The following is an 11,214-nucleotide window of genomic DNA, read 5'->3' as shown; positions in this document are numbered from 1 at the left end:
GTGATAACTGTGAAAGGGGAGGAACCAACGCTGTCCCCTTCACATGCACCATCACTACTTGTAGGAAGGGAGGCTGGCTGGCAGCCTCCCATACACACTCTGGCTGGGTGGCAGTCACCCACCAGTACACACAGCAGACCCTAAACCCATATCATTATTGCTAAGCAGGAAGATGGGAGTCCATTTCACTCTGATGGACCATTTTTAAATGCAATCCATAACCTGGCTTTGGCAGGAACCCTTCTTACTCCTCCTACTTGCATTTGATACTGGGTTTAGGATCTGCATAGGAAACACACACACACACACACACAAGCACACACTTACCTGTGTTGCCTGCTGACGCCTCCTTGGCTGTCCCCAAACGGTATAAAACCAACAGCCACGGGAAGCTGTAAGGATAGAGGACATACCTGCATCCTATTGGACTCACTTGTCTTGGTTAAATCCAGCTTATTTGAAAACCTATGGATCTGCTGCTTCTGCTCATGGCAGTGCTGCTTCTGACAAGGCTGTTCTTTGGTGGGCCTAGGTGACATCACAATCTCCATGGTTACATACACAACAAAGGTCAGATGTTGTTTACACCTGGCCATGCCAGTGGTATTGAGTAGCATATCACAGTGCTAAGGGTCCTGGATGCAACAATCTTTCAATGGGGAATAGCCGCACTGAGTTTGTCAAGTGCACCCATGTTTGCAACTCCAACAATACACACATATGTATGTATGTATGTATGTATGTATGTATCTATCTATCTATCTATCTATCTATCTCTTTCTCTCTTTCTATATGTATATATATATATATATATATATATAGAGAGAGAGAGAGAGAGAGAGAGAGAGAGAGAGAGAGAGAGAGATGGAAATACTTTTTTAAACATGTTTTCACCTTTTTTTTTAACCTTCTTTTTTTCTTCTCTCCCTGTTTTCCTTCTTTCCTCCTTTTTTCCTATGCTGCTGCTTCTTATTTTTCTTCTTTTTCAGACCCTATCATTGCACTATTGCTTATTCAATACCACCAGCAGATGGAGACACTAAATTACAACATTAGTTGTGAGCAGCAGTTTGTACAAACAAATGCCTCATAGCTGATGTCCTATCCATTATTGCAATGGATGGTTGGCTGGCAACATTTGTTTTTATTATTCCAATACCACAGTACCAATGCATGGTCAATCAACAGCAATGACACCCCCATGTCAATTAACAAGATTCAGCACCCACTACCTGAAAGACAGCTACCTATCATGTCATGTCCAACCTGCTCAGGTGTGCTGGTTGCTGAGCTTATTCAATTAAAGAGGACATTCAGCAGCAGCAGTCCTGTGCCTGGTCGCTCCAACAGGGGCCAGACACAAGCGGCACCACCTATTGTCTTTTGCCTGCAGTAGGGGCCCATTGGACTAGCCAGCAAGCAGCTGCAGCAGTAAATAAACAGGTAATCTTTCTTTCCAACACTGAACCCTGGTGGTGCACTTAATATATGCTACCAGATAGGAGACATATCAGATATTAAACTGATATAAACAGACACCACATTTGATACCAGCCAAAAGGAAGAATGAGAAGTGATAACTGTGAAAGGGGAGGAACCAACGCTGTCCCCTTCACATGCACCATCACTACTTGTAGGAAGGTAGGCTGGCTGGCAGCCTCCCATACACACTCTGGCTGGGTGGCAGTCACCCACCAGTACACACAGCAGGCCCTAAACCCATATCATTATTGCTAAGCAGGAAGATGGGAGTCCATTTCACTCTGATGGACCATTTTTAAATGCAATCCATAACCTGGCTTTGGCAGGAACCCTTCTTACTCCTCCTACTTGCATTTGATACTGGGTTTAGGATCTGCATAGGAAACACACACACACACACACACACACACACACAAGCACACACTTACCTGTGTTGTCTGCTGACGCCTCCTTGGCTGTCCCCAAACGGTATAAAACCAACAGCCACGGGAAGCTGTAAGGATAGAGGACATACCTGCATCCTATTGGACTCACTTGTCTTGGTTAAATCCAGCTTATTTGAAAACTTATGGTGCTGCTGCTTCTGATCATGGCAGTGCTGCTTCTGACAAGGCTGTTCTTTGGTGGGCCTAGGTGACATCACAATCTCCATGGTTACATACACAACAAAGGTCAGATGTTGTTTACACCTGGCCATGCCAGTGGTATTGAGTAGCATATCACAGTGCTAAGGGTCCTGGATGCAACAATCTTTCAATGGGGAATAGCCGCACTGAGTTTGTCAAGTGCACCCATGTTTGCAACTCCAACAATACACACATATATATGTATGTATGTATGTATGTATGTGTATCTATCTATCTATCTACCTATCTCTTTCTCTCTCTCTATATGTATATATATATATATATATATATATATATATATATATATATATAATTTTTTTTTCTTTTAAATATATATATATATATATATATATATATACATATATAGAGAGAGAGAGATGGAAATACTTTTTTAAACATGTTTTCACCTTTTTTTTACCTTCTTTTTTTCTTCTCTCCATGTTTTCCTTCTTTCCTCCTTTTTTCCTATGCTGCTGCTTCTTATTTTTCTTCTTTTTCAGACCCTATCATTGCACTATTGCTTATTCAATACCACCAGCAGATGGAGACACTATATTACAACATTAGTTGTGAGCAGCAGTTTGTACAAACAAATGCCTCATAGCTGATGTCCTATCCATTATTGCAATGGATGGCTGGCTGGCAACATTTGTTTTAATTATTCCAATACCACAGTACCAATGCATGGTCAATTAACAAGATTCAGCACCCACTACCTGAAAGACAGCTACCTATCATGTCATGTCCAACCTGCACAGGTGTGCTGGTTGCTGAGCTTATTCAATTAAAGAGGACATTCAGCAGCAGCAGTCCTGTGCCTGGTCGCTCCAACAGGGGCCAGACACAAGCGGCACCACCTATTGTCTTTTGCCTGCAGTAGGGGCCCACTGGACTAGCCAGCAAGCAGCTGCAGCAAATAAACAGGTAATCTTTCTTTCCAACACTGAACCCTGGTGGTGCACTTAATATATGCTACCAGATAGGGGACATATCAGATATTAAACTGATATAAACAGACACCACATTTGATACCAGCCAAAAGGAAGAATGAGAAGTGATAACTGTGAAAGGGGAGGAACCAACGCTGTCCCCTTCACATGCACCATCACTACTTGTAGGAAGGTAGGCTGGCTGGCAGCCTCCCATACACACTCTGGCTGGGTGGCAGTCACCCACCAGTACACACAGCAGGCCCTAAACCCATATCATTATTGCTAAGCAGGAAGATGGGAGTCCATTTCACTCTGATGGACCATTTTTAAATGCAATCCATAACCTGGCTTTGGCAGGAACCCTTCTTACTCCTCCTACTTGCATTTGATACTGGGTTTAGGATCTGCATAGGAAACACACACACACACACACACACACACACACAAGCACACACTTACCTGTGTTGCCTGCTGACGCCTCCTTGGCTGTCCCCAAACGGTATAAAACCAACAGCCACGGGAAGCTGTAAGGATAGAGGACATACCTGCATCCTATTGGACTCACTTGTCTTAGTTAAATCCAGCTTATTTGAAAACTTATGGTGCTGCTGCTTCTGATCATGGCAGTGCTGCTTCTGACAAGGCTGTTCTTTGGTGGGCCTAGGTGACATCACAATCTCCATGGTTACATACACAACAAAGGTCAGATGTTGTTTACACCTGGCCATGCCAGTGGTATTGAGTAGCATATCACAGTGCTAAGGGTCCTGGATGCAACAATCTTTCAATGGGGAATAGCCGCACTGAGTTTGTCAAGTGCACCCATGTTTGCAACTCCAACAATACACACATATGTATGTATGTATGTATGTATGTATGTATCTATCTATCTATCTATCTATCTATCTATCTATCTCTTTCTCTCTTTCTATATGTATATATATATATATATATATATATATATATAGAGAGAGAGAGAGAGAGAGAGAGATGGAAATACTTTTTTAAACATGTTTTCACCTTTTTTTTTAACCTTCTTTTTTTCTTCTCTCCCTGTTTTCCTTCTTTCCTCCTTTTTTCCTATGCTGCTGCTTCTTATTTTTCTTCTTTTTCAGACCCTATCATTGCACTATTGCTTATTCAATACCACCAGCAGATGGAGACACTAAATTACAACATTAGTTGTGAGCAGCAGTTTGTACAAACAAATGCCTCATAGCTGATGTCCTATCCATTATTGCAATGGATGGTTGGCTGGCAACATTTGTTTTTATTATTCCAATACCACAGTACCAATGCATGGTCAATCAACAGCAATGACACCCCCATGTCAATTAACAAGATTCAGCACCCACTACCTGAAAGACAGCTACCTATCATGTCATGTCCAACCTGCTCAGGTGTGCTGGTTGCTGAGCTTATTCAATTAAAGAGGACATTCAGCAGCAGCAGTCCTGTGCCTGGTCGCTCCAACAGGGGCCAGACACAAGCGGCACCACCTATTGTCTTTTGCCTGCAGTAGGGGCCCATTGGACTAGCCAGCAAGCAGCTGCAGCAGTAAATAAACAGGTAATCTTTCTTTCCAACACTGAACCCTGGTGGTGCACTTAATATATGCTACCAGATAGGAGACATATCAGATATTAAACTGATATAAACAGACACCACATTTGATACCAGCCAAAAGGAAGAATGAGAAGTGATAACTGTGAAAGGGGAGGAACCAACGCTGTCCCCTTCACATGCACCATCACTACTTGTAGGAAGGTAGGCTGGCTGGCAGCCTCCCATACACACTCTGGCTGGGTGGCAGTCACCCACCAGTACACACAGCAGGCCCTAAACCCATATCATTATTGCTAAGCAGGAAGATGGGAGTCCATTTCACTCTGATGGACCATTTTTAAATGCAATCCATAACCTGGCTTTGGCAGGAACCCTTCTTACTCCTCCTACTTGCATTTGATACTGGGTTTAGGATCTGCATAGGAAACACACACACACACACACAAGCACACACTTACCTGTGTTGTCTGCTGACGCCTCCTTGGCTGTCCCCAAACGGTATAAAACCAACAGCCACGGGAAGCTGTAAGGATAGAGGACATACCTGCATCCTATTGGACTCACTTGTCTTGGTTAAATCCAGCTTATTTGAAAACTTATGGTGCTGCTGCTTCTGATCATGGCAGTGCTGCTTCTGACAAGGCTGTTCTTTGGTGGGCCTAGGTGACATCACAATCTCCATGGTTACATACACAACAAAGGTCAGATGTTGTTTACACCTGGCCATGCCAGTGGTATTGAGTAGCATATCACAGTGCTAAGGGTCCTGGATGCAACAATCTTTCAATGGGGAATAGCCGCACTGAGTTTGTCAAGTGCACCCATGTTTGCAACTCCAACAATACACACATATATATGTATGTATGTATGTATGTATGTGTATCTATCTATCTATCTACCTATCTCTTTCTCTCTCTCTATATGTATATATATATATATATATATATATATATATATATATATATATATAATTTTTTTTTCTTTTAAATATATATATATATATATATATATATATATATATACATATATATAGAGAGAGAGATGGAAATACTTTTTTAAACATGTTTTCACCTTTTTTTTACCTTCTTTTTTTCTTCTCTCCATGTTTTCCTTCTTTCCTCCTTTTTTCCTATGCTGCTGCTTCTTATTTTTCTTCTTTTTCAGACCCTATCATTGCACTATTGCTTATTCAATACCACCAGCAGATGGAGACACTATATTACAACATTAGTTGTGAGCAGCAGTTTGTACAAACAAATGCCTCATAGCTGATGTCCTATCCATTATTGCAATGGATGGCTGGCTGGCAACATTTGTTTTAATTATTCCAATACCACAGTACCAATGCATGGTCAATTAACAAGATTCAGCACCCACTACCTGAAAGACAGCTACCTATCATGTCATGTCCAACCTGCACAGGTGTGCTGGTTGCTGAGCTTATTCAATTAAAGAGGACATTCAGCAGCAGCAGTCCTGTGCCTGGTCGCTCCAACAGGGGCCAGACACAAGCGGCACCACCTATTGTCTTTTGCCTGCAGTAGGGGCCCACTGGACTAGCCAGCAAGCAGCTGCAGCAAATAAACAGGTAATCTTTCTTTCCAACACTGAACCCTGGTGGTGCACTTAATATATGCTACCAGATAGGGGACATATCAGATATTAAACTGATATAAACAGACACCACATTTGATACCAGCCAAAAGGAAGAATGAGAAGTGATAACTGTGAAAGGGGAGGAACCAACGCTGTCCCCTTCACATGCACCATCACTACTTGTAGGAAGGTAGGCTGGCTGGCAGCCTCCCATACACACTCTGGCTGGGTGGCAGTCACCCACCAGTACACACAGCAGGCCCTAAACCCATATCATTATTGCTAAGCAGGAAGATGGGAGTCCATTTCACTCTGATGGACCATTTTTAAATGCAATCCATAACCTGGCTTTGGCAGGAACCCTTCTTACTCCTCCTACTTGCATTTGATACTGGGTTTAGGATCTGCATAGGAAACACACACACACACACACACACACACACACACACAAGCACACACTTACCTGTGTTGCCTGCTGACGCCTCCTTGGCTGTCCCCAAACGGTATAAAACCAACAGCCACGGGAAGCTGTAAGGATAGAGGACATACCTGCATCCTATTGGACTCACTTGTCTTAGTTAAATCCAGCTTATTTGAAAACTTATGGTGCTGCTGCTTCTGATCATGGCAGTGCTGCTTCTGACAAGGCTGTTCTTTGGTGGGCCTAGGTGACATCACAATCTCCATGGTTACATACACAACAAAGGTCAGATGTTGTTTACACCTGGCCATGCCAGTGGTATTGAGTAGCATATCACAGTGCTAAGGGTCCTGGATGCAACAATCTTTCAATGGGGAATAGCCGCACTGAGTTTGTCAAGTGCACCCATGTTTGCAACTCCAACAATACACACATATGTATGTATGTATGTTGTATGTATGTATGTATGTATGTATGTATGTATGTATGTGTATCTATCTATCTATCTATCTCTTTCTCTCTCTCTATATGTATATATATATATATATATAATTTTTTTCTTTTAAATATATATATATATATATATATATATATATATATATATATATATATACATATATAGAGAGAGAGAGAGAGAGAGATGGAAATACTTTTTTAAACATGTTTTCACCTTTTTTTTACCTTCTTTTTTTCTTCTCTCCATGTTTTCCTTCTTTCCTCCTTTTTTCCTATGCTGCTGCTTCTTATTTTACTCCTTTTTCAGACCCTATCATTGCACTATTGCTTATTCAATACCACCAGCAGATGGAGACACTATATTACAACATTAGTCGTGAGCAGCAGTTTGTACAAACAAATGCCTCATAGCTGATGTCCTATCCATTATTGCAATGGATGGCTGGCTGGCAACATTTGTTTTAATTATTCCAATACCACAGTACCAATGCATGGTCAATCAACAGCAATGACACCCCCATGTCAATTAACAAGATTCAGCACCCACAACCTGAAAGACAGCTGCCTATCATGTCTACCTATCATGTCATGTCCAACCTGCACAGGTGTGCTGGTTGCTGAGCTTATTCAATTAAAGAGGACATTCAGCAGCAGCAGTCCTGTGCCTGGTCGCTCCAACAGGGGCCAGACACAAGCGGCACCACCTATTGTCTTTTGCCTGCAGTAGGGGCCCACTGGACTAGCCAGCAAGCAGCTGCAGCAAATAAACAGGTAATCTTTCTTTCCAACACTGAACCCTGGTGGTGCATTTAATATATGCTACCAGATAGGGGACATATCAGATATTAAACTGATATAAACAGACACCACATTTGATACCAGCCAAAAGGAAGAATGAGAAGTGATAACTGTGAAAGGGGAGGAACCAACGCTGTCCCCTTCACATGCACCATCACTACTTGTAGGAAGGGAGGCTGGCTGGCAGCCTCCCATACACACTCTGGCTGGGTGGCAGTCACCCACCAGTACACACAGCAGACCCTAAACCCATATCATTATTGCTAAGCAGGAAGATGGGAGTCCATTTCACTCTGATGGACCATTTTTAAATGCAATCCATAACCTGGCTTTGGCAGGAACCCTTCTTACTCCTCCTACTTGCATTTGATACTGGGTTTAGGATCTGCATAGGAAACACACACACACACACACAAGCACACACTTACCTGTGTTGCCTGCTGACGCCTCCTTGGCTGTCCCCAAACGGTATAAAACCAACAGCCACGGGAAGCTGTAAGGATAGAGGACATACCTGCATCCTATTGGACTCACTTGTCTTGGTTAAATCCAGCTTATTTGAAAACCTATGGATCTGCTGCTTCTGCTCATGGCAGTGCTGCTTCTGACAAGGCTGTTCTTTGGTGGGCCTAGGTGACATCACAATCTCCATGGTTACATACACAACAAAGGTCAGATGTTGTTTACACCTGGCCATGCCAGTGGTATTGAGTAGCATATCACAGTGCTAAGGGTCCTGGATGCAACAATCTTTCAATGGGGAATAGCCGCACTGAGTTTGTCAAGTGCACCCATGTTTGCAACTCCAACAATACACACATATGTATGTATGTATGTATGTAATGTATGTATGTAATGTATGTAATGTATGTATCTATCTATCTCTTTCTCTCTTTCTATATGTATATATATATATATATATATATATATAATTTTTTTTTCTTTTAAATATATATATATATATATATATATATATATATATATATATATATACATATATAGAGAGAGAGAGAGATGGAAATACTTTTTTAAACATGTTTTCACCTTTTTTTTAACCTTCTTTTTTTCTTCTCTCCATGTTTTCCTTCTTTCCTCCTTTTTTCCTATGCTGCTGCTTCTTATTTTTCTTCTTTTTCAGACCCTATCATTGCACTATTGCTTATTCAATACCACCAGCAGATGGAGACACTATATTACAACATTAGTTGTGAGCAGCAGTTTGTACAAACAAATGCCTCATAGCTGATGTCCTATCCATTATTGCAATGGATGGTTGGCTGGCAACATTTGTTTTTATTATTCCAATACCACAGTACCAATGCATGGTCAATCAACAGCAATGACACCCCCATGTCAATTAACAAGATTCAGCACCCACTACCTGAAAGACAGCTACCTATCATCTCATGTCCAACCTGCACAGGTGTGCTGGTTGCTGAGCTTATTCAATTAAAGAGGACATTCAGCAGCAGCAGTCCTGTGCCTGGTCGCTGCAACAGGGGCCAGACACAAGCGGCACCACCTATTGTCTTTTGCCTGCAGTAGGGGCCCACTGGACTAGCCAGCAAGCAGCTGCAGCAGTAAATAAACAGGTAATCTTTCTTTCCAACACTGAACCCTGGTGGTGCACTTAATATATGCTACCAGATAGGGGACATATCAGATAGTAAACTGATATAAACAGACACCACATTTGATACCAGCCAAAAGGAAGAATGAGAAGTGATAACTGTGAAAGGGGAGGAACCAACGCTGTCCCCTTCACATGCACCATCACTACTTGTAGGAAGGTAGGCTGGCTGGCTGGCAGCCTCCCATACACACTCTGGCTGGGTGGCAGTCACCCACCAGTACACACAGCAGGCCCTAAACCCATATCATTATTGCTAAGCAGGAAGATGGGAGTCCATTTCACTCTGATGGACCATTTTTAAATGCAATCCATAACCTGGCTTTGGCAGGAACCCTTCTTACTCCTCCTACTTGCATTTGATACTGGGTTTAGGATCTGCATAGGAAACACACACACACACACACACACACACACACAAGCACACACTTACCTGTGTTGCCTGCTGACGCCTCCTTGGCTGTCCCCAAACGGTATAAAACCAACAGCCACGGGAAGCTGTAAGGATAGAGGACATACCTGCATCCTATTGGACTCACTTGTCTTGGTTAAATCCAGCTTATTTGAAAACTTATGGTGCTGCTGCTTCTGATCATGGCAGTGCTGCTTCTGACAAGGCTGTTCTTTGGTGGGCCTAGGTGACATCACAATCTCCATGGTTACATACACAACAAAGGTCAGATGTTGTTTACACCTGGCCATGCCAGTGGTATTGAGTAGCATATCACAGTGCTAAGGGTCCTGGATGCAACAATCTTTCAATGGGGAATAGCCGCACTGAGTTTGTCAAGTGCACCCATGTTTGCAACTCCAACAATACACACATATGTATGTATGTATGTATGTATGTTGTATGTATGTATGTATGTGTATCTATCTATCTATCTATCTATCTATCTCTTTCTCTCTCTCTATATGTGTATATATATATATATATATATATAATTTTTTTTTCTTTTAAATATATATATATATATATATACATATATAGAGAGAGAGAGAGATGGAAATACTTTTTTAAACATGTTTTCACCTTTTTTTTACCTTCTTTTTTTCTTCTCTCCATGTTTTCCTTCTTTCCTCCTTTTTTCCTATGCTGCTGCTTCTTATTTTACTCCTTTTTCAGACCCTATCATTGCACTATTGCTTATTCAATACCACCAGCAGATGGAGACACTATATTACAACATTAGTCGTGAGCAGCAGTTTGTACAAACAAATGCCTCATAGCTGATGTCCTATCCATTATTGCAATGGATGGCTGGCTGGCAACATTTGTTTTAATTATTCCAATACCACAGTACCAATGCATGGTCAATCAACAGCAATGACACCCCCATGTCAATTAACAAGATTCAGCACCCACTACCTGAAAGACAGCTACCTATCATGTCATGTCCAACCTGCACAGGTGTGCTGGTTGCTGAGCTTATTCAATTAAAGAGGACATTCAGCAGCAGCAGTCCTGTGCCTGGTCGCTCCAACAGGGGCCAGACACAAGCGGCACCATCTATTGTCTTTTGCCTGCAGTAGGGGCCCACTGGACTAGCCAGCAAGCAGCTGCAGCAAATAAACAGGTAATCTTTCTTTCCAACACTGAACCCTGGTGGTGCATTTAATATATGCTACCAGATAGGGGACATATCAGATATTAAACTGATATAAACAGACACCACATTTGATACCAGCCAAAAGGAAGAATGAGAA

At 42.0% G+C, this 11,214-nt stretch overlaps 2 pseudogenes; both read right to left on the bottom strand.

Moving 5' to 3' along the window:
- Positions 1–7,877: 7,877 nt before the first annotated feature.
- Positions 7,878–7,980, bottom strand: LOC130337344 (U2 spliceosomal RNA; annotated as a pseudogene).
- Positions 7,981–11,111: 3,131 nt separating this feature from the next.
- LOC130337343 (U2 spliceosomal RNA) lies at positions 11,112–11,214 on the bottom strand (annotated as a pseudogene).

This window comes from Hyla sarda, unplaced genomic scaffold (assembly GCF_029499605.1).
Source record: "Hyla sarda isolate aHylSar1 unplaced genomic scaffold, aHylSar1.hap1 scaffold_495, whole genome shotgun sequence".
Lineage (NCBI taxonomy): Eukaryota > Metazoa > Chordata > Amphibia > Anura > Hylidae > Hyla > Hyla sarda.
This window is presented reverse-complemented; position numbering and strand designations above follow the sequence as displayed.